At 33.7% G+C, this 22,680-nt stretch overlaps 1 long non-coding RNA gene across 1 annotated transcript; it reads right to left on the minus strand.

Annotated features, from left to right (window-relative positions):
• Positions 1–2,169: 2,169 nt before the first annotated feature.
• On the minus strand, positions 2,170–4,772 carry LOC126620227 (uncharacterized). The gene is made up of 2 exons (XR_007622296.1): positions 4,520–4,772; positions 2,170–4,251 (listed from the first exon to the last, which is right to left on the minus strand). It is a non-coding gene; the product is annotated as an uncharacterized LOC126620227 (long non-coding RNA).
• Between the last annotated feature and the right edge of the window lie 17,908 nt (positions 4,773–22,680).

Consider the following 22,680-nt stretch of genomic DNA (forward strand, 5'->3'; position numbering starts at 1 on the left):
CTCATCCATATTTACTCCATATCCTCTACAAGGAAATAATTCCATAACCTTCAAAACCTTCCATATAAATTAAATTAATTAGGCTAATTAATCCATTAATTACCAAATTAATAACCATTACACCCCAAAAAACATTCAAGGGCCGGCCACTCTCTCTTTCAAAGAGGGCCGGCCATGTCCTATAAATAGGACTCCATTTTCTTTGAAAGACTAGGTCCACACTCTTGCAAAACTCCAAAAAATCTCTAAACACTTTTCTCTCTAAATTCTAAATTTGGCATCGGAGGTTCTTCGGCCAAAGCCCCCCTCTTCATCGTGGGCACGTGAGGTTTTTGGCCTTAACCAAATGTGTTAATTGTTTTGTAAGTGCAATTTTGTCCAAGATCAAGGAGGAAGAAATTTGCACCCACAGAATTGAAATGAGACTTTGTAGTGGTCATTACTTTTCGTATTGATAAGGATACGTTTACTTACCAAGAATTAGTATGAGGTGAAATTGAGGTATTTTAATTTTTACATTTCCCATGTTTATTGATGCATAAGGTCTTCTACAATGCTTCAGGCGAGTTTCATATTTTTATATTTAATGTTGAGTTTGATTTCTATAACACAATTGTTGAAGACTAATGAAGTGTTTACGTGTTCATAATTGAAATCAATTTACAGAGTTGGATTCTGACTATGAGATACTTCTTTGTTTACTTAACTTTGGATTCACACCAATCTAGGAATCCAACTCCTCATTTTGTAAAAATTGAACCCCCTAGATGAGGCCTATGAGGGAGGTATTTGAATTCCGACACATATGAGAAATTAGGAATGGATTTCTTTTACCAATTACCCTCATTTGGTTCTTACTATTCCAACAGTGCCCTTCATTCCACCAAAAACTCACAGCGCTGCTCAATTGTTAGAAAATGTTTTCTATCAGTTAGACTATAAAATAATTTATCTTTCAAAAAATTTCTTTAATGACCAAAAAATTTATAAGATAATTTATTAACCATAGAAAGAGAATTCAAAACATTTATATGGGTAGAATGAATAAAACTAATCGAAACAATACTTCTAAACAATCAGACAAAATGCATCGTAAGCCTTATCTGGGATTACAACACTTCTAAATATGTAAATTTTTCAAATAGAGACCAAGACTAGCTAAAGGATCTGTTACGGAATTTGCTTCCCTAAAAATGTGAGATCATTGGATAACCTCAAAAGAAGAAGCCATCCTTTGGATGTCTTCAATGATTAAATTTAATTTCCAAAACTCCACTCAGACCTTGAACAACATTGATCACTAATTTTGAATCTCCCTGCACTAAAGTTCGAGCAAATCCCCTTTGTCTTGCACATTTCAAAGCTTTCCTCAATGTCATAGCTTGTCTACCCCCGGATAGTTGTCTCCTCCAGATTCATCGCTCCAGCAATAATGGGTTGACCATTGTCATTCCTTATAACAAACCCCAATGCCGCTTTGTTTTCGACCCCATAATCATCAAAGTTAATTTTGATAAAAGGAGAGTCCGGAGGGATCCATTTAATCAGTTTAGAAGGCTTCAAAAACCTCTGTTTATTATTTTTAGCATTAGCTTTATAATATGATCGACCTTCTGTAGCAACGAGTGTAATGCACGAGCATGATTAGATGGGAAGTTTCTAAACATAATAGCATTTCTATCATTCTAGATTTGCCAACAATTTAACAGAGCTTTATTCACCGCACAGACCTCAACAGACTTTGAATTCTGTAAAGTTTTCATCCAATCTAGAATATAAATATACGAACTTGAAGTATCATTAAAAGGATTATCAGGAGCTAGGCACCAGACATCTTTGGCATACTTGCAACTAAGGAAATGATTTTGCTCTTCTTCAATCACACTCACACCACAGAAAGGACACTTGTTATCTATATCCTTCATGAATCTACTTAAAACATTTTCTTGTTTGAAGTCTGCTTTTAATTAAAAGCCAATTAAACATTTTAACTTTAGGAGGAATGGTAGTTTGCGTACCTTATTATGTCTTACTAAATTTTGCTAAATATCATGCTGGATCTAGGTTGTGGACTTAACTGAGAACATACCGTTGACAAATATGTCTTGAGTTCTCTGTAAAAGAATAGGGATGCTGCAAATCTTCCTAGTAACATCAAAGTCTACAACCTGATTTAATTTGTTTTTATACCAGCAGTTATTTAAAAACCAACTTAGAAGTCCTAATTTAGAGAAGAACTTTGGTTTCCAGGGATCAAGTAAAAAAGTGGGTAAGGAAAAACTCATTAATGGACCCGGAATAAAATGCCGCTGCTGTCATCACCCATAATCCATCTCATCTGAAAGGCCTGATATCATCGTTGCCCGCGCCATTAGCTGGTGGCAAAACTTCCAGTCTATCTGTATCGCAGTCCCTCATGCCCAGTAATATGGGGCTGTCTCCAAATGGTTCAGAATCGTCGATGGGTTTCCTCAAGATTAACATGGATGGGGCTTGGCGTGAATCTCACAGAGTTGGGGGGTAGGGTTATTATCCAGGACACGGATGGGTGTTTTGTTTTTGCCTTCTCCATGTCATTTAAGCATGTCTCGTCGCCCATTCACATTGAAGCTCTTGTAGCTCGCGAAGAGTTATTGTTGGCTTCGCATTTGGGACTTCAAAATTTGATACTTGGGAGTGATTCCCTCCATATCGCAATTGCCTTGCAGTCGAGTTCTCCCGATTCGTCCTTTATTGGTCAGATTGGGGAAGACACGAAGGCTTTGCTTCATGAGATCACTGGAGCAACTGCTGCCCCCGCGCGTCACAACGCCAAAGAGGTTGCTCATCGTCCTGCTCGATATGTATTTTTCCTTCCCATGTGATGTATGAAATTGGTACCAGATGAAATATCTACATATAAAAATTTAACTTTGCACAGTATACTAGTCAATTGAGCTAGTCAACTAGTTACAGCTTATCAATGATAGAAAGTGCAGTTGCAAGAACAAATTCTAATTGACTAGTATGGCCAACTATTCAGTGTCTACCCATATCAACAACAAATCTCAAACTTGAACACATTCACATATCATTATGCAAACAACAATGACAAAGCAATTATGAAGTAAAGTATGTTGGATTGACTATTCAAATTCATCAATCAACTAAGTACAAAATCGTTAGTTAATTAAACGCAAATCTACGAATCAAAATTAGTTTACTACAAGTTATCCTAGTCAACAATATTTCAATTTATTGCTCATAAAGTAAACTTAGTCGCAAACACATATCAAATAACAACTCATGGGATGCCTGAAACATATGTTAGTAAATAAGATATGTGAACAAGTTTAAGAGACAAAGAACACAAAAAGTTTTTGGCCGGAAAGACCCACCTAAACCGGATACTCTACACTGAGTCTAATCCACTAGTGTAAACAAGATTCATACAAAGTATCCACACACTACTACAAAATTGTCTATTTCTGGCAATCCAAAAACTGACAAGAAACATAAATTACTGTCGAATATTATGCAAAATCCGCAGAAAATGCATGCAGTGGCGGATATAATAAGCGACAAAATTGCCAGCGTCAGGAAATGAATTTTCCGACAGAAAATACTCTAAAACCGACAGAACTTGTGTCGGATATAACTGACATAAAGTTTATTAATAAAGAATAAATAAGAGCATTTTCTGTCGGATACAACCGACATAAAATATATAAAACTGACAGAACTTGTGTCGGTTATAATCGACAGTAAATATTAATAAAAAATTACTAAAGCATTGTTCTGTCGATTAAAACCGACATCAAATATATTAATAATAAAATAAATAAATAGGACATTAGAGCAGAACCCTTCTTCTCGTTGACCATTCTTCTCCCCTTCTACTCGAAATCAGAATCTGCAGAAACACAGAAGAGAAAAGCCAACCTTCTTCCCAACACAAAACACAACAATACATCCCAGAAAAAACAACAGAGAAAACATAAACCTCTCATACAATGGACAAAAACAAAGGAAAACAGAACAAAAATCAACCTTAAAAACAGAAACCTTCTTCCTCATCTTGACTCGTCGTCGATTTTTCTCTCCAAATGGTTCAGTCCCAGATTCCTATATAAAGAGACTCATCATCGGGACTCATCAATACACCGGATATCTCCCCAAAGAAATCAATCTCTTGCCGCACTTTGTAATCTGCCTCTGTGTTATATATATGCACAAAATATGCAGGTTCTGCGACTTCCACAAACCGACCATCTGATGAAATTGAACAGTACTTCGTTAAAGTTCCCAAATGCAAACACAACATTCAAAATACGCACTCAAATGCAAACACAGAGCAACACATTTCAACTAATATCAATGGATTTAAGGTAAGATTAAGGATTGAAATAGACAAATTCCAAGCCAAATTAAAACCAGAAACCCTAGATTCCCAAATTGAAATTAAAACCAAAACGAAGCAGAAATCACACCCGAACCCAAGGTGAGAAACGGAGAAATCTAAAGGGAGTAGAGAAATTACCAGAAGCGGAGGACAAGACAGGATGAGGGCGAGGATGAGTGGAGGTTATCAAAGGCGAAACTACCGAGGGCTTAGGGTCTAAAGTGGAGAGGAGGTAATCGATGACAGAGGCGAGCTTGGGATTCTGGCATTTGAGCTTGATGGTAGAGGAGGATGAGTATTGCGAAAAGGAGGCATTGGCTAAGGTGGTGGTGGAGGAAATGGTGTTGATGCAATCAGAGAAAGGGCTCAGCTTCTGGATGGCTCAGCTTCCGTTTCTTTTTTCTTCTACTTCATAGGTTTTATTTTGGAGAATGTTCATTATTGTCGGTTAAAACCGACAGAAACATTTTTAAAATACAAATCGACAGAAAATTTTCACCTACTATTGTTTATAATCGACAGAAAAAAAAATATGGCCGCCAAAATGCCCCCAAAATTCCCTTCCAAAATTTTAAATTCCCTCCCAAAATTTTAATCCCCCCTCCCTCCCAAAATTAAAACCCCCCCCCCCCAAAGTTTTGTTACGATTTAAAAAAATAAAATAATAATTGTTTGGTTTAATAAATAAATAAATGGGAAAATTTGGGTTCACGTTCTTATTTTTGTTACTCCATTGATTCAAATCCTATTTTCAATTTTTGATTAAGGTCCTTGGGAATTAATAACATCATTAATTATTTGAATAAAAAAATAGTTTTATTTTTAAATATATTCCTTTAGTGTTAAAAATGTTAAAATTAGTATATTTATATTTATGACTAAATTTTTTATCATATATTTTTATTTTTAGTTTGTACCTATTTTTAATTTGCAAATATTTTTTAATTTGTACGAATTTTCTTTTCATTTTTAATTTGTACCCATATATTAGTTTCTTTTTGTGCCCATATTTTTGTACCCATATGTATACCGTCACGTGACATTGTATATTTAATCAATGATAGAAAAATTACATATGGTATATTTATGTTTTATGCCTAAACTTGTATCATATATTTATATTTTTAGTTTGTACCCACTTTTAATTTGCAACATTTTTTTTAATTTGTAGTATTTTCTTCTTAGTTTTATTTTGTACCCATGTATTAATTTCTTTGAGTGCCTATATTTTAAAAATTCATTTGTACTTTATAATTTTTAATCTTTTATATGTACCCTAATTTATTTATAATGTACCCATTCTTCTTTATTAATGTACCACTTTGTTATATGTGAAATGTACCAATTTGTTTGTCAAATGTACCAATTTTTTTCGTAAAATGTACCAATTTGTTTTAACGATCCACTACCTTTTTGACACAATTTGCATTCTACGAAACTTTTTTCAATGATCCAACCATCAAACTTATTTGTACACACTCCGAGATTACATACGTAAAAAATTGTAAAAAAACAAACATTCAAATATTACTTAACGGAACAAAAGTTTTCAACGGTTATAAACGAAAAATCCCAATTTAACGGTTATTTTAGCTCCGATTTTGATGATTTTTTACAGCTACACTCCTCGACCCTATAAGAATGTAATGAATAAATTTGATCTTTAATTTAAAATATTTACACTAGTTATACTTAATAGAAGTATACTATTAACTCTAAGTGTTTGTTTAATCTACCGTTTTGACACAATATGTATTCTACGAAACTTTTTTCAACGATCCAACCGTCAAACTTATTTGTACACACTCCTAGATTACATACGTAAAAAATTGTAAAAAACAAGCATTCAGAGATTACGTAACGGAACATAAGCTTTCGACGGTTAGAAACGAAAAATCATAATTTAACAGCTATTTTAGCTCCGATTTTGATGATTTTTTACAGCTACACTCCTCGACCCTATAAGAATGTAATGAATAAATTTGATCTTTAATTTAAAATATTTAAACTAGTGAATAAAACAAAATCTTATTTTATACTTGATGGGGAAGTATAACATTAACTCTAAGTGTTTGTTTAATCTACCATTTTGATGTGATACGTATGCTATGAAACGTTTTTCAACGATCCAACCGTCAAACTTGTTTGTACACACTCCAAGATCACATACGTAAAAAATCGCAAAAAACAAACATTCAGATATTAGGTAACGGAACAAAAGTTTTCGATGGTTATAAACGAAAAATCACAATTTAACGGTTATTTTAGCTCCAATTTTGATGATTTTTTACAGTTACACTCCTCGACCCTATAAGAATGAAATGAATGAATTCGATCTTCAATTTAAAATATTTACACTAGTAGATAAATCTTATTTTATACTTATAACATTAACTCTTAAATGTTTGTTAAATCTATCAATTTGACAGGATATGCATTCTACGAAACTAGTTTCAACGATCCAACAGTCAAATAGGTTTGTATATACTCCGAGATAGCATCTGTAAAAAATCACAAAAAAAAAAAAACATTCAGAGAACCGTCCAAAATTTTGCTTTGTTTGTGTCGGTTATATCCGATAGCGTAATGAGTGAAAAAAAAATATTTAAAACATGTGTTTATTTATTTATTTTTAATCAACATAACATTTTAAAATAATAAAATCAAACATGATAGAGTACACCAGATGTTTATGTATGTTTATGTGCCAGACAATGTGCTTTGTGACACTTTGAAAAAAATTGTTTGAATTTCTTTGTATCTTATTGCTTGCCTATGAGGGAGCATAATCCTTATTACAAAAATGAAAGAGCTTCATATTGTAGTATGTTGTTATTATTCTCTCAGAAAATTTATGGCTCGTGGGAATTGGGTTCATTAGACTTTAGAGTCATGAGTGAAAAAAAAAATATTTAAAAAATGTGTTTATTTATTATTTTCAATCAATGTAACATTTTAAAATAATAAAATTTTTATTTCTGTCGATTATAACCGCCAGAATACTAAAATAATAAGCGCCAGAAAGTAAAATAATAAAATAGTCAATTTATGTTGGTTATAACCGCCACAATTAACTTAAAAACTGGCAGAAGCTGTCAAAAATATATTTTTAAAAGGATTAAAAATTACTGTCGGTTATAACCGACATGATATTTTTTATATCCGCCATTAAATATCCGACAGGAATTTATGTCGGATATAACCGACATGATTTTTATAATATCCGCCACTAATTAAATTATGGGTCGGATATAATTTATCGGACATGATGTTTTTAATATCCGCCACCTAAAGCTAATATTGTAGTAGTGACACAATCTCAATTCCTATATCCTAATCTACGGAGCAACTTATAACTTTGTACAACCTTGCCTTATACAAGAAGAGGATTCCTTTAGTATTCACAAAGTGGCAGCTCCTCCTAAGCTCTTCACCTTGTGGCACCGAAATGAAGTCACCTCTAGTCTTCATAAGATGACAGCTCCTCTTGAAATCTTCACCTTGCGGCACCGAGACCAACACCAACAAATGCACATTATATGATAATGATGATAATGTGCAATTTGGATTCAATGACTAGTATGTTTCTTCAGTCAAACAGTTGAAAGAAGAAACTAATGAGAATAAAAAATTGGTCAATAAGCAGATTTGAAACTTGAAACATGACCAAAAATTTGATGCAAATCCATGAAGAACTATGCAACCCTATAATGCAATGATTAAGTGTTTAATGCATGAACATGGTTTTATGGTTAGGGTTTCTAATGAGGATGACACACCCTAACCTAGATATTCTAATGATACCTGGATGACACGTGCTGGCTGACACTCTAGAGTGACGAAAGCCATAAATATACAAATACGCAAGAATATAAGAGAACATGTAATTCAAAAGTCATATAACAAATAACGATGATTCTGAATATACAAATGCTAGGAGACAATAATAAGATTCCATATTAAACATGAGTACAACAGAAGGTCCAATGATCATAAATCCAAAACAAAAGATGCACAAATATGCCCAGAGCACACAACTACACGGAAGTGCGAGTGAAGGTAAGAAATCAAATTACAATTATCATAAAGAATCATACACAAGTGGAAGGTCATAAAGTTACTAGTAGGGAAATGCCTTGATGCTCGGGTCGTATTCCTCGTCACTATGTCAAATACTCCGCTTCTGGGGAGCCACTCGAATTAGAGATGACTGAATCACTTCCGATGCACCAATTTGGGAACTGAACGTGGTCAGAGATAGTCAAAAATTGGCTCGCAAGCCATCGGGTTCATCGGAAAAAACTATTTTCACGATAGAGCTCAAGGTTCTCGGATGTTAATGGCAAAGCACCATAAGGTGCCTCGATGATGCATGCAAAACCACCAGTGGATTCCTCGCGTCCCAGAGAACTCGAATATATGAATTTGAGGTTCGATTAGTTGGGGAAAAGGGAAATGGTGAAAGCTAAAGCTCTCGGTGCTAAAGGAAGTGTTTTGCATAGATGGCAAGGGAGAGTTGTGAGAGAGAAGAGAGAGAGAGAGAGAGAGAGAGAGAGAGAGAGAGAGAGAGAGAGAGAGAGAGAGAGAGAGAGAGAGAGTGAGTTATCAAGAGATTGGGTAGTCACGGAAGAGGGAGAAAACAATGGGCCGGGTTTGAGTTGGATTTACAAAACCCAACATAAGGGTATAATTGTAATTTGCATCTATTTTTAGAACGGGTTGTAACAGAGGAACACAAGAGGCAACCCAAGGCTTTAAAAACACTCTTTGAAAATGTAAAATTTCCTAGCTAAAACAATTGAGCATATAAGAAGATTTAAACAAACATTTTCAGAGATAGGGAGATCTGAGATGGAGAGAAAAAAAACAAACCCTCTAAAGAAATTATAAACTTTCTATCCAAGAAGAAAATGAAATCATCTAACCCCATTAAAAGAAAACCTTTGATTGCTGCATACAAATTACAAAAAGACACTTGTCAAATGTAAAAGCAATCCGAGCAGGTCAATAGTGAAAAGCTCAATCATGTATAAAAGGTGACAGTCAGCCTATGTGGGTTGTCTTAAATTGCTTGCCCAGCTAGCTAGACAACAACAAGAAATTTTGACGAGACAAGGTCACTAGTTGAAGTGCATTAGTAAGTTAAACATGAAATGCATATGCATAAACAAACCTTTAAGGTGATGTGCCACAGTTTGAACACTTATTCCCAGCAACAAAAGCCCTTAAGGAAATATTCTAAAAACTAATTGGAGCATGTGTGGTATAATTACAATATTAACAAGGAAAGCCAAACACAAAATTCTAGACTTCACAATCTCTCCCTTTGGCTTTCCTTGACAAAATACCCCAAGTCTAAAACTCATTTCACTCACCCACACTCAAGAGAAGAACCAATGAACAAATCCTGCACAACAACAACTCTTAACAAGAACAAGTGAAATTTATCATGGGTAAAAAGCTTGTAAGGTATGTAACACAACTAGAATTTTTCTACCCCATTTTCTCCTGGTAAGACAAAGACAAGGTAGAACATCGCACACAAGATCCAAATTTGCATCAAATACACAATGCAAGGATAGCAAAAGCACAACGGATAACAAATAGTAATAGATCATATGAGTACACCCAAGCAAAGTCTAGTAACAATTAGACTAAAAACAAGTCAGCACAAATCATCCAAATAAATGCACAAGTTATGCAACTTAGCACGAAGTCCTAGAAGAAGAACTACTCCTCCAAAATTAGTGCTCTCATAAGGCAACATGACACCCCCGTAATACCTAGATGTGAAGATGGAGAAAAAGATATAATATCAACACAAAGTGATAGGATGATACATACGTGCAACTAGGAGATACGCAGATTTAGTGGTGTCAACATAAGTGATGACAAGGTCGTCATATGGTAAAAACCTGAGAGATGTGATTGAGATGATTTCATATCAAAAATAGATAAGAGCATTCCTTGCAAATTGACAATCCCAAATGACCTAAGGAGCCTAAAATTTTTCACTTTTCTGACGAGAACCAATTACTTGACAAACAAGGAAACATGTCCATTTAAAAATTGTTTTGTGCAAGAGCACTCAACAATGTAAAATCCTTACAATTGAACTTGTATTCAATCAAGATTTTAAGATAGTTCATTAAAATCCTTAGAAATCTGGGTGTATTCAATTGGGATTTTAAAAAGTTTATAACATTCTAGATGTATTCAATTAGAATTTGTTTTAAAGAATTTAAAACGTTGAGAAATTTGAGGGAATCAAAGAGATTTTGGAATGTATTTTAAGCATTCACAAATCTCAACTCTTCTCCTGATATTTCGAGATAATTGAATCAAAATTTTACATGAAATCTTTACATATCAATAAACTCCATCAAAATCCATGAATTTATAAACCCATTAAAATCCCTCAAAATTTCAATTGAATACACAAAAGTTGAGTAAGTTGAGGGAGTTGAGAGAAATTGACAAATTTGTAATGTATGGGGGTATATTCAATTGAGATTTTAAGGGATTTTAATTCTTTTAATGAATCTAGGGGTATTCAATTAGGATTTCAAGTGATTCTCTGAAATTCTAGATGTATTCAATTAGAATTTTAAGATAGTTTATTAAAATCCTTAGAAATCTGGATGTATTCAATTAGGATTTTAAAGAAGTTTATAACATTTCAGGTGTATTCAATTAGAAATTGATTTTAAAGAATTTGAGAAAGTTGAGGAATTAGAGGGAATTGGAGAGATTTCGTAGTGTATTTTAAGCATCCACAAATCTCACATCTTCCCATGAGATTTCAAGGGAATTGAATCAAAATTTTATATGGAATCTCTACAAATCAATTAAACTTCATAAAAATCCATTAAAATCTCTCACATTCTCAATTGAATACATCCCCCGTATTTTAAGCATTCACAAATCTTATCTCTTCTCTTGAGATTTTGAGAGAATATAATCAACTTTTTACATGAAATCCTTTCAAATCAATTAAACTCTATCAAAATCCATGAATTTATAAATATATTAAAATCCCTTAAAATCTCAATTTTTTTTATACGCTTAAAATCTCAATTGAATACATCCTAAATTTTTCGATTGCTTTGCTTTTCTCATTTCCTTAGCTGCTAAGTGTACATACCAAGTCTCACTTTCTGTCTATCCGAACACTTTTGATTGTAATTTGATCATGCTATTGGAAAAGATGAAAGCACATGTCACCCATTCATCAAAGTGCAGTTATTTCCATCGTTCATTAAAAATAGAGAAGGGTGTAGGGTGGTGTTGGTACACGGGAAGATGCAGAACTACAGGCAGGATGCATGTGAAGGTACTTCTAACCATTAATTCATCCGTCACCCCTCCCATCTTACTCACCTCCTTCACGAGGCGAAAGTGTTATCAAAGAAAATGATTTTCACCTTTTTAATTTCTCACACGGTTTTTCTTATTTTTGTCCAGAATAAATCAAACAAAAAGCCCTTGCTTCTTTTTCTATAAATAATATCGTTTGTTCAAAAAAAATAAATCAAACAAAACGAATTGTAAGAATTAAACAAGGGTGGATAAAAGGCTAAAAAAAGTGTGCGTATGTATACCAAGAAGAGCTTTGCTCCTTAAGGTTAAGGAGGAGCTATTCTTGAGTCCTCAAAATACTTCTTGACCTATTCACATAACTTCGTATTTATAATTGGAACCGTTTATATTATGAATGACTCTGTAAATATTATATCTGCAAAAAGCTAATTAAAACTAAGATTCTTTAGCAAATCAATTGTAGCAAATAAATAGACGTTTCATAATACTTTTACCGAATTCGTCCATCTGTTTTTATAAAGAATGATGATGACATAGGTGAATAAAGTTGAGATTTCACTATACAACCAATTGACAATATGAAAGGTAATCCTACTACTTATAAGCACATACAAGGTATCTTATTACCTGATGTTGTACCCTCAACATTCGAAATCATCTGCTAGGCAGTATGGATCCGATCAAAACTCCGATAGCAAAATGTATCTGTTTTATTAAAGAAGGTCCTGAATTTAAATTTTATGGACGAAAATTGATACATGCATAAACATTACATACTTATCAAATTCTTTGATGGGCAAGACAAAAAGAAATGAACGGTACATTCATTGTCAAGCGTTGCTATAGCTGTCTGTACACATTTAAGATGCCATCATTGACACTCACTTTCAGTCCTTTGAGGGTCAGTAAAAGTCCATATGGTATCGTTTGGTATGCAGACGGGACGGGACGGAACGGAGAGGAAGGGGGCAAAGATGTCCTCGGATAGAAACAAGGAGGAAGAAGAAGGAGATGGAGAGGTTATAAATTTGTGTTCCACGGATGTGGAACGAGTCGTTCCAGGGAGTGAGGTGGAACAAAAATTCACCCAAAACTTGTCCTATGGAACAACACGTTCCACCTGTTTTAGGCGCACCAAACGTGGGACGGAACGCCTCGTCCCACTCCGTTCCGTCTTGTCCCACTCCGTTCCGTCCTGTCCCACGTACCAAACGGTACCTATGGGAATGGACCCTACAAAATAGAGTAAACAACAGTGACTGCTATAAGGGTGCATTTGTTTGCACTCACTAGCATTCACTAGATTTGACTGGATTAACTGGCAAAGTAGTCCCGTGTTTGTTACACGCCAGGACAAAGTTTAATGAGACTCGCCCCAACTAAACTAGACTAAGCTATTCGTTAAGGGGTCTTAGCAAAACCCCCCGAAATCGGCCAAACTGCTAAGCCCACTCGTCTCCGCTTTGCCCTCCTCACTTCGCCCCTCCCATCTACCAACTCCGTACTTCGCCCCTCCCATCTACCAACTCCCAACTTCGCCCCTTTCATCTACCATTTTTCAACCCATATCCAGCAAAATTCAAAACAAAAAAGGCAAAATTTTGAAATCTTTCCATTTTCAAAATCATATCCAAATCCAAAATTCTAAACAAAAAAGCAAAAAAAAAAAAGAAAATTTACAAAATCATTGTGCGTATGAAATGCATAACAGTGCTCTAATCACACATGCACCAAGTCCTGACTCCTTTATCGCAGACCTTTGCCATTGACGCTGGAGAAGCAAACCCATGAATACCCAGATGACCGAAATTTTGATTCGAGTTCTGATTCACCAATTGGGTCTTAGAAAAATTAGGAAGAAAAGAGGGAGATGAATGGAGAACAAAAGGAAGAAAAAAGGGAGATGAACGGAGAACAAAAGGAAGAAGATGGAGATGAAGAGGGAGAGGGACGAAGAAAAATTAGGAAGAAAACAGAGGGAGAGGGGCGGAGAAAATTTAGGAAGAAAGAGGGGATGAACGGAAAACAATTAGGTAAGGAAGGAGGTTTCTAGAATGAGAAAATAGATAATAATAAAATATTACTAAATATTTATTAAATAATATAAAATATTAATAAATATGAATTAAATAATATAATATTAGAATTTGTTATTGGTCTGTTCCTTAGTCCTGACACTACACCGAACGTTTCACTAAATCAGTCCAACTTAGTCTAGTCTAAGCCAGTCCACCTTAGTGCCTTAAGTAAGTCTACACACCCTAAATGTATAGAGAATGACTAATAATTCGCCACTATTAGCTGCCCATACCCAAACGGTGAGGAGAAGCACTTGGATGTCACACAAACACAATAGGAAACCAACATTAATTAGGGTTCATCTCTTGTATTTTTCTTTACTTGTAAGTAAATCGTATTATGATTGAATTTCCTAGATAGAGAGTTCGAAATTAATTTATTTATTCACCCTTTAATATAAATATATCGTTTGTACGAAGAAAAAAAAACATTATTTTCTTTTCTATGAATTTTCAAATGCAGTTTTATTATCCAATGTAATTTGAAACTTGAATTTTAATAAAATAAAAGTTGGATTCGCACAAACACATTAGGAAACCACAATGAAAGACTGCAGCCACCAAATATTGACTTCTCTTCTCGATTGGTATAATTGCACCTCCACATTTGAAGTCAAATATAACTTCGTTATTTTTTAGATTCGAGATATCCTAAGTAAGAAAAAAAAAAAACTACCCGCATCAGAAATTTTACTCGAGACTTAAAATCCAACTCATACAACCCACAATAAACAAAATTGTAAGAAATGTTATAACCCTAAATCTTTATTACCACCAAAAATGAAAGCAACCACGTCATAGAACTTATCACATATCATCATAAAGAATTGTTTTGATTAATGGGTTAACGATAATGTGGTTCAAATTCGTTTTTGGCGAGAATTGAACCTAAGACCTTTCACTTGCAAGTGAAGATAAATATCACTAGACTGTAGTACTAAACGACGTACGTCTATTTTAAATAGACCTTAAATGAAGAAAGATATTGAGAGCATGCTAGTTTGTATGAAACTTTCTATTAAAAAACTGTTTTTATGAGCAAGGAAGTTGCCCCTTGTCACTGTTGTCAGGCTTTGATTAAGTATTTAAATCAGCATTCTATCTAAATCAACGACTACATTAATCGGGTTTAAATCAACGACTCCATTTGGAATTTTCTTTTGTGTCAGTTTTAATAGCAATTATTGAGATTAAGAGAGACGTCAAGTTCCAGGAAAAAGTTTTTTTACACCTAAAAGGTGTCTCTGGACACCAATAATTCAAAATTTTAACACAAAATTCCTAATTTTTATTATCTTTACGCTAGGGAGAGATGGTGGGCTTAACTTCATAATGGGTTAGCAATAATATGGTTCAAACTTGTCTTTGACGTCGAACTTAAGACCTCTCACTTACACGTGAAGTGGAATACCAATAGATCGTAGTACTAAGTGATAGAAATTTCCTAGTTTTAGATACATAGTTTCATCCAATAAAGTATGCGTTTAAAGTTGGAACTAATATATCTACCAGTCGAACAAATGCTTTTCTATAACTTAAGCCTAAACTATTCGATGTTTTTAATTGAATCCAAAATATAAGTATTATACAACCATATACTTAGTTTGGTGACTCGTGTACTTGTAACTATGTCACATGGAGCTACTCTTCTTGACCTATTCACGTAACTTCGTATTTATAATTGAAACCGTTGATATTATGAATGACTATGTAAAAATCATCTCTGCAAAAAGCTAATTAAAACTAAGATTCTTCAGCAAATAAATAGATATTTCATAATACTTTTACCGAATTCGTCCATCTGTTTTTAGTCCATCTGTTTTTATAAAGAATGATGACGACATAGGTGAATAAAGTTGAAATTTCATCATACAACCAATTGATAATATGAAGGATAAGCCTACTACTTATAAGCACAAACAAGGTGCCTTATTACTTGATGTTGTACTCTCAACATTCGAAATCATCTGCTAGGCAGTATAAATCCGATCAAAACTCCGATAGCAAAATGTATCTGTTTTATTAAGGAATGTCCTGGATTTAAATTTATGGACGAAAATTGATGCATGCATAAACATTACATACTTATCAAATTCTTTGATGGGCAAGACGAAAAGAAATGAACGGTACATTCATTGTCAAGAGTTGCTATAGCTGTCTGTACACATTTAAGATGCCACCTCTTCTTCATTTTTTTTTTTTTTTTTTTTGGGGAAACCATATAAGATGCCACCATTGACAATCACTTTCAGTCCCTTCAGGGTCAATAAAAGTCCACATGGGAATGGACCCAGCAAGACAGAGTAAACAACAGTGACTGCTATAAATGTATAGAGAATGACTGACAATTCGTATCTATTGGCTGCCATACCCAAACGGTGAGGAGAAGCACTTGGATGTCGCACAAACACAATAGGAAATCAAAATTAATTAGGGTTCATTTTGTGTTTTTTTTTTTACTTGTAAGTAAATCGTATTAGGATTGAATTTCGTAGATAGAGAGTTCGAAATTAATTTATTTATTCATTCTTTAATGTAAATATATCATTTGTACAAAGAAAAAAAAAACATTATTTTCTTTTTTAAGAATTTTCAAATGCAATTTTATTATCAAAAAATTTATTTGTTATGTAACTTGAAACTTGAATTTTAATAAAATAAAAGTCGGATTCGCACAAACACAATAGGAAACCACAATGAACGACTGCAACCACCAAATATTGACTTCTCTTCTCGATTGGTATAATTGCATCTCCACATTTAAAGTCAAATATGACTTAGTTATTTTTTAGATTGGAGATACCCTAAGTAATAAACCTAAAAGAAAAAGAAAGGGTAAATTACATAGTAGCCCCTCAGGTTTGAGGTCTATTGCAATCTTATACAACATCTTTAAAACATTTCACTTTCATACCTCAAGTACTATTTTATTTCAATTTCATACAACCGTTACATTTTTCATCCATGTATCTGTTAAATTCTGACGTGACTGCCACATATATGCCATGTGGCTGCCAAATGTCTGCCACATGGCAAATAAAATAATTTTTAAATTTTTTTTTTTAAACCTGAAATTGGAAGAAGAAGAAGAAAAAAAAGAGAAAAAAAAGACCAAACCCCTGCAACCCAGAAGAAGGAGGAAGAAGAAGAAGAGAAGAAGAAAGAGGAGGAGGAGGAAGAAGAAGAAGAAGAAGAAAAAAAAAAAGGACCGAACCCCTTGCAACCCAGAAGAAGAAGGAGGAAGAAGAAGAAGAGAAGAAGAAGGAGGAGGAAGAGAAGAAGAAAGAGGAGGAGGAGGAGGAGGAGGAAGAAGAAGAAAGAGGAGGAGGAGGAGAAGAAGAAGAGGAGGAGGAGGAAGAAGAAGAAGGAGGAGGAGGAGGAGGAAAAAAAAAAGGACCAAACCCAGAAGAAGAAGAAGAAGAACTGAACCCAGAAGAAGAAGAAGAAAGAGAAAAAAAAAATGTAGCAGACAGGTTTTTTTTTAAAAAATTAAAAAATTGTTTTATTTGCCACGTGGTACACATTTGGCCACGTGGCATATATGTGGTAGTCACATCAGCATTTAACTGATCCATGGATGGAAAATGTAACGGTTGTATGAAATTGAAATAAAATAGTACTTGAGGTATGAAAGTGAAATGTTTTAAAGATGTTGTATATCACATCAGCATTTAACAGATCCATGGATGGAAAATGTAACGGTTGTATGAAATTGAAATAAAATAGTACTTGAGGTATGAAAGTGAAATGTTTTAAAGATGTTGTATAAGATTGCAATAAACCTCAAATTTGAGGGGCTACTACGTAATTTACCCAAAAAGAAAAAACTACCCGCATCAGAACTTTTGCTCGAGACTTAAAATCCAACTCATACAACCCACAATAAACAAAATTGTAAGAAATGTTACAACCCTAAATCTTTACTACCACCAAAAATCAAAGCAATGACGTCATATAACTTATCACATATCATCATAAAGAATTGCTTTGATTAATGAGTTAACAATAATGTGGTTCAAATTCGTTTTTGGCGAGAATTGAACTTAAGACCTTTCACTTACAAGTGAAGATAAATATTACTAAATTGTAGTACTAAACGACGTACTTCTATTTTAAATAGACCTTAAATGAAGAAAGATATTGAGAGCATGCTTGTGTGTATGAAACTTTCTATTAAAAAACTGTTTTTATGGGCAAGGAAGGTGCCCCTTGTTACTGTTGTCAGGCTTTGATTAAGTATTTAAATCAGCATTCTGCCGAAATCAACGAGTACATTAATGGGGTTTAAATCAACGACTCCATTTGGATTTTTCTTTTGAGTCTGTTTTAATAGCAATTATCAAGATTAAGAGAGTCGTCAAGTTTCAGGAAAAAATCTTTTTACACCTAAAAGGTGTCTATGGACAATAGTTCAAAATTTTAACAGAAATTTCGTAGTTTCATTATCTCTACGCTAGGGGAGAGAAGATGATCTTAGCCTCATAATGGGTTAGCAATAATGTGGTTCAAACTCATTTTTTGACGAGAATAGAACTTAAGACCTCTCACTTACATGTGAAGAGGAATACCAATAGATTGTAATAGTAAGTGGTAGAAATTTTCTAGTTTTAGATACATAGTTCCATCCAGTAAAGTATGCATTTAAAGTTGGAACTAATATATCTACCAGTCGAACAAATGCTTTTCTATAACTTAAGCCTTAAGTATTCGATGTATTTAACTACAATTGAATCCGAAATAAAAGTATTATACAACCATTTGGTGACTCGTGGTACTCGTAACTAAGTCACATGGAGCTATACTTTGAAATTACTGTAGAGGATTCTGAAAACAAATTATATTTATTTGTTGAATATTGCTTCCTTATATACATCTGTTTGATATTTTATTGTGTTGATTGAATATTGTTTTGGCATACGATTACTGAGTTCGAATTCGAATTGGATGTGAATTTCTTATTGCTATATGGAAAAGGAAATGGAAATTTGATAGTTACATATGTTGTGAGAATGTGTTGGATTATTGAGAAGGGGAGTTTGGGAATTATGGTAGTGTTTAGAAACTTTTGTGTAGTTGAGTCAACTTTTGATAGGTACTAGTCATCAGGTCAGTTTAAAGTGCACATGATTTTTATTAGGTAACTTACGACTGACAACAAAGAGTTAGACAAGACGACTAACAAAAAGGAAAACGTGGAATGACAAGTTATATATGGGTGTTAATTAGTTTATATAATAGAGCTTCCAGACCACCATCGGACATGCATGTTTGTTTGTTCCATTATATGAATTAACGGGAATAAATAAGGTTTTTCATATTGCATTCACACGTATCATTTCATATGTGCTTTCGAATTTTTTTTCTCTGATAATCAAATTTTGTTCATTATCTATGTGAAAGCATGAGGTCTCTACTGAGCTTATTAAGCTCACGCTAACTAAATTTTGTAAGTATACAAACTAGGATATTCAATAGGGTAGGCCGAAAGAGGTCAAATTAGTTAGAAAGCTTGAACTTTTATTATTTCTTGTATCATGTAACTTGGTTATGTTTATTAGAGGAATTGATTTTCATTTTTTTTAAGTTTCCTTTTATTTTATTGAATTAGTTTGAAATTTCGAATTCGGGGCTTTACCAATCCTGGGTCTGGGGCGGGACAATAATGTTGGCTATATGCCATCAGTTGGTTGGTGGCGAAAAGGCTGGAATCGATTAAAATTCAGTTTTAATTTTAATTTTTAGATTTTACAAATTTTTGTTGATTAAGATTCAGATTTTGAAATCGATTAAATTATATGAGAAAAATTGTGAACTCATGTAAAAAATTTGATAAACGAGTGTTCAAAGACATCTTTGGGTGTAAATAGATTTTTCATATCCTTTTAAATATATACTAATTATTAATAGAACATTTTTTGTCAACCCAAAACCATGAAAATACTAGTATACCCTTCTATGCATAACTAAAAGAAAATATCCAAAAAATGACAAATCATGGTCATTAAAGTATTTTCGTACAATCCTTTTTTTCTTTCTTCTCTCACTCACTTATCATCAAAGCATGTCTCTAATTTAAAAAATTAAAATTAAAAACGTCCCACTCCACGTCTTCTCCTTCCTTCTCTCTTTCACATTTCTCTCAAACTTATCTTTTTTCAATATATATATATTAATCTCAAGTATTCACACACAGTGTGTGAGCTTTGTGTAGTTAAAATAATGGAAACTTTAACGAGAAGCACCTGTTACTGTTCACTTTAACGAAAAACCACATTTTTACACTAAAAAGTCAATCCTGATACTATTCACTTTACCCTTTATTTTGTCCTTATCATTAAAACTCAAAGTTTCCAAGCCATTTTCATTAGTTTTCCTTAAAATAATAAGAAGTTTTGTTATTGGGCCTAACCCCATTCATACTTAAAGAAAATAAGAGGACCTAAAATAATCTACTTGTCCCGTGGTGACACTCCTGATCAAGGCCCATTTTAGTATATTCTAAAAATTTTCATCCTAAACCCTTACAAGTATTTTTTTTTTTAAATATAAAAAATTTAGTGTACAAAATAAGAATTTTGGAGTGCCTCTAATAATTTCCTATTTGTTATCCCTCAATAATTATTCCTATTTTTTTTTTCTAAATATAAAAAATTTAGAATGCAAAATGAGAATTTTGGAGTGCCTATAACAATTCTCTATTTTTTATCCCTCAATAATTATATAAAGAATGGAAATCGATTGGATTCAAATAATATTTATGTTTTGGTGGTAGGGTTATTATTTCACATCTTATCATATGAGTCAATAACATGGTTGATAGGTTCAATTTTTGGAATACATATTTTTTAAGAACGTTTTAGAATATAGTAATAAAAAAACAAATATTTTTGTTATAATTTAAATGGAATAATAACACCACCAAATCATCAAGTGACTAGTATTTCGGTACACTTAAAAAAAAAAAAAAAAACTTGTTGATATGGGATCTCCATCTATTTTCTAAAGGTATCATAACAACTAAAAATAACAAAATGCAAGTGGCTTGTAGCTCTATTCGTTAAGAACATTCGCCCTTGCATCCGAGATCCCATGTTCAAATCTCTCTCTCCATAGTTTAAATAAATTTAATATAAATTATTCTATCATTTGTAAAAAAAAAAAAAATTAAAACTAACAAAATGTTGCTAATGTTACAGCCCGTCCTAAATCAAGGTATATATTTTATCACCGAGCATGTAAAATGACAATAATGCCCTCGTGATTTAGTGACGTGGATGGATATATATGGTTTTAAATTATTCCCTCGCTCACGAAATTAAATGGTGCTCGACGTCACAAGCATGTCGACATGAATTAATATCGAGTATGGGTTTTCTATATTTCGGGTTGGTTATTTATTCTTTGGACCCATTTTTAGGGCCTTAACTCAATGGCCCGATTAAGGGCCTTATTACTCCCTCCACCCGTGCCTTTTTCCCCCTCATTCCAGAAATTTCCTTTTCTCCCTCACTGTCCCACACCTCTCCTCCTCTCGATGATCTCGTCCCCGACATCACACACACGCACATACATATTTGCACCTACTGCAACAATCAAAATTTCTCTCTTTCTTCCTCACACCCCATACTCACCCTTTCTCACCCTTTGGAATTGTGTAGTTTTCGTATGGTAACTTCGTCAGAATCTTGAACCTTTCGACCAAGGTAAGTTTGGAATTTCCAACCTCAAATCCTTCTCACATTGAACTCCTAGTGATGTTTTTAATCTTAAATAAAAGGTTTGTGGGTGATTTAATACAGATTTCATCTCGGGAAAGAATTTCCCCAGATTTGTGGAAAGGAAAAAGTGGTCGTTTGACCATTTTCAGACCAAATTTCCAACCAACTCCGGTTCTCCGTTGGGTCTCTTAAGGGTATGATTCTCTTCTATACATTTTTAAATTCAAAATGGCTTTAGAATCATCAAGTTTGGTTTAGTATCGAACTAGAAACTAGCTAGGAAAGTTAGGGAAAAATTCCAGTTTTCTGGAATTCTTGGACCCGTGACCATTTGGCCACTTTTAGACCACTTTTCCGGCAAACCTTGTCTATTTCACGACCCCAAATATAGATCTATTCCATGCATTCCTAACTTTACTTAGGCTTTTGAATTATGGATTTTGGTTGATAATCGAGCTCGAAATGAGCTCTAGAAGTCTTGCGTTCCAAACTGCAAAAGTGCAGATTTTCGCAAGGAGGAAGAGGGGGAAAAAAAAAGTTGTTGGGCCAGCCCAACCTTTAAACCATTTCAAATTGGACCTAAGCCATTTAATTGGTTTAGGCCTTATGTTCAAAATGGATTAAGTCCATTTAGTTTTAAGTTGGGTTTTACACTTAAACTAGATTAAGTCCAAAAATTATTCTAAAAATATGAGGATGCTCGTGGGGTTGAGTAGGTCACGATGGTATATTCAAACACCCCAATTGAGAGACGTATGAGAAATTGATCCTAGGTTTTGTATATGTGCTATTGAATTAACGTTAAATTAGTTGTTTCACATATATAGGTGGGACGTTTCCGGAGGACGAGCGTAGCCAGGCAAGACTTGGGGACTACGACCTAGCTATACACTAGTGAGTGGGCTTTTGGTTTTCAGTATATACTTATATACTTGGTATTTTTCCCAGAAAATGTGTTTAAATGAAATTATGTTTTGAAATGCCATGCCTATCGATTTATACTTAGATTATGAATTAGTATAGTAATTGCATAGATCTATGTTCGACGTTATGGATGCTCAGGTAAGTGTCAGGTGAGTTGTAGATTATTAATGTGAGTTGATGATTATTTTGAGATGCAATCAGAGCTCATAAACCTGTACCCCGGTGTTAGTGCTCCCGCCCATGGTTAGGGCACAATCCT

Source organism: Malus sylvestris, chromosome 4, assembly GCF_916048215.2.
Source record: "Malus sylvestris chromosome 4, drMalSylv7.2, whole genome shotgun sequence".
NCBI lineage: Eukaryota > Viridiplantae > Streptophyta > Magnoliopsida > Rosales > Rosaceae > Malus > Malus sylvestris.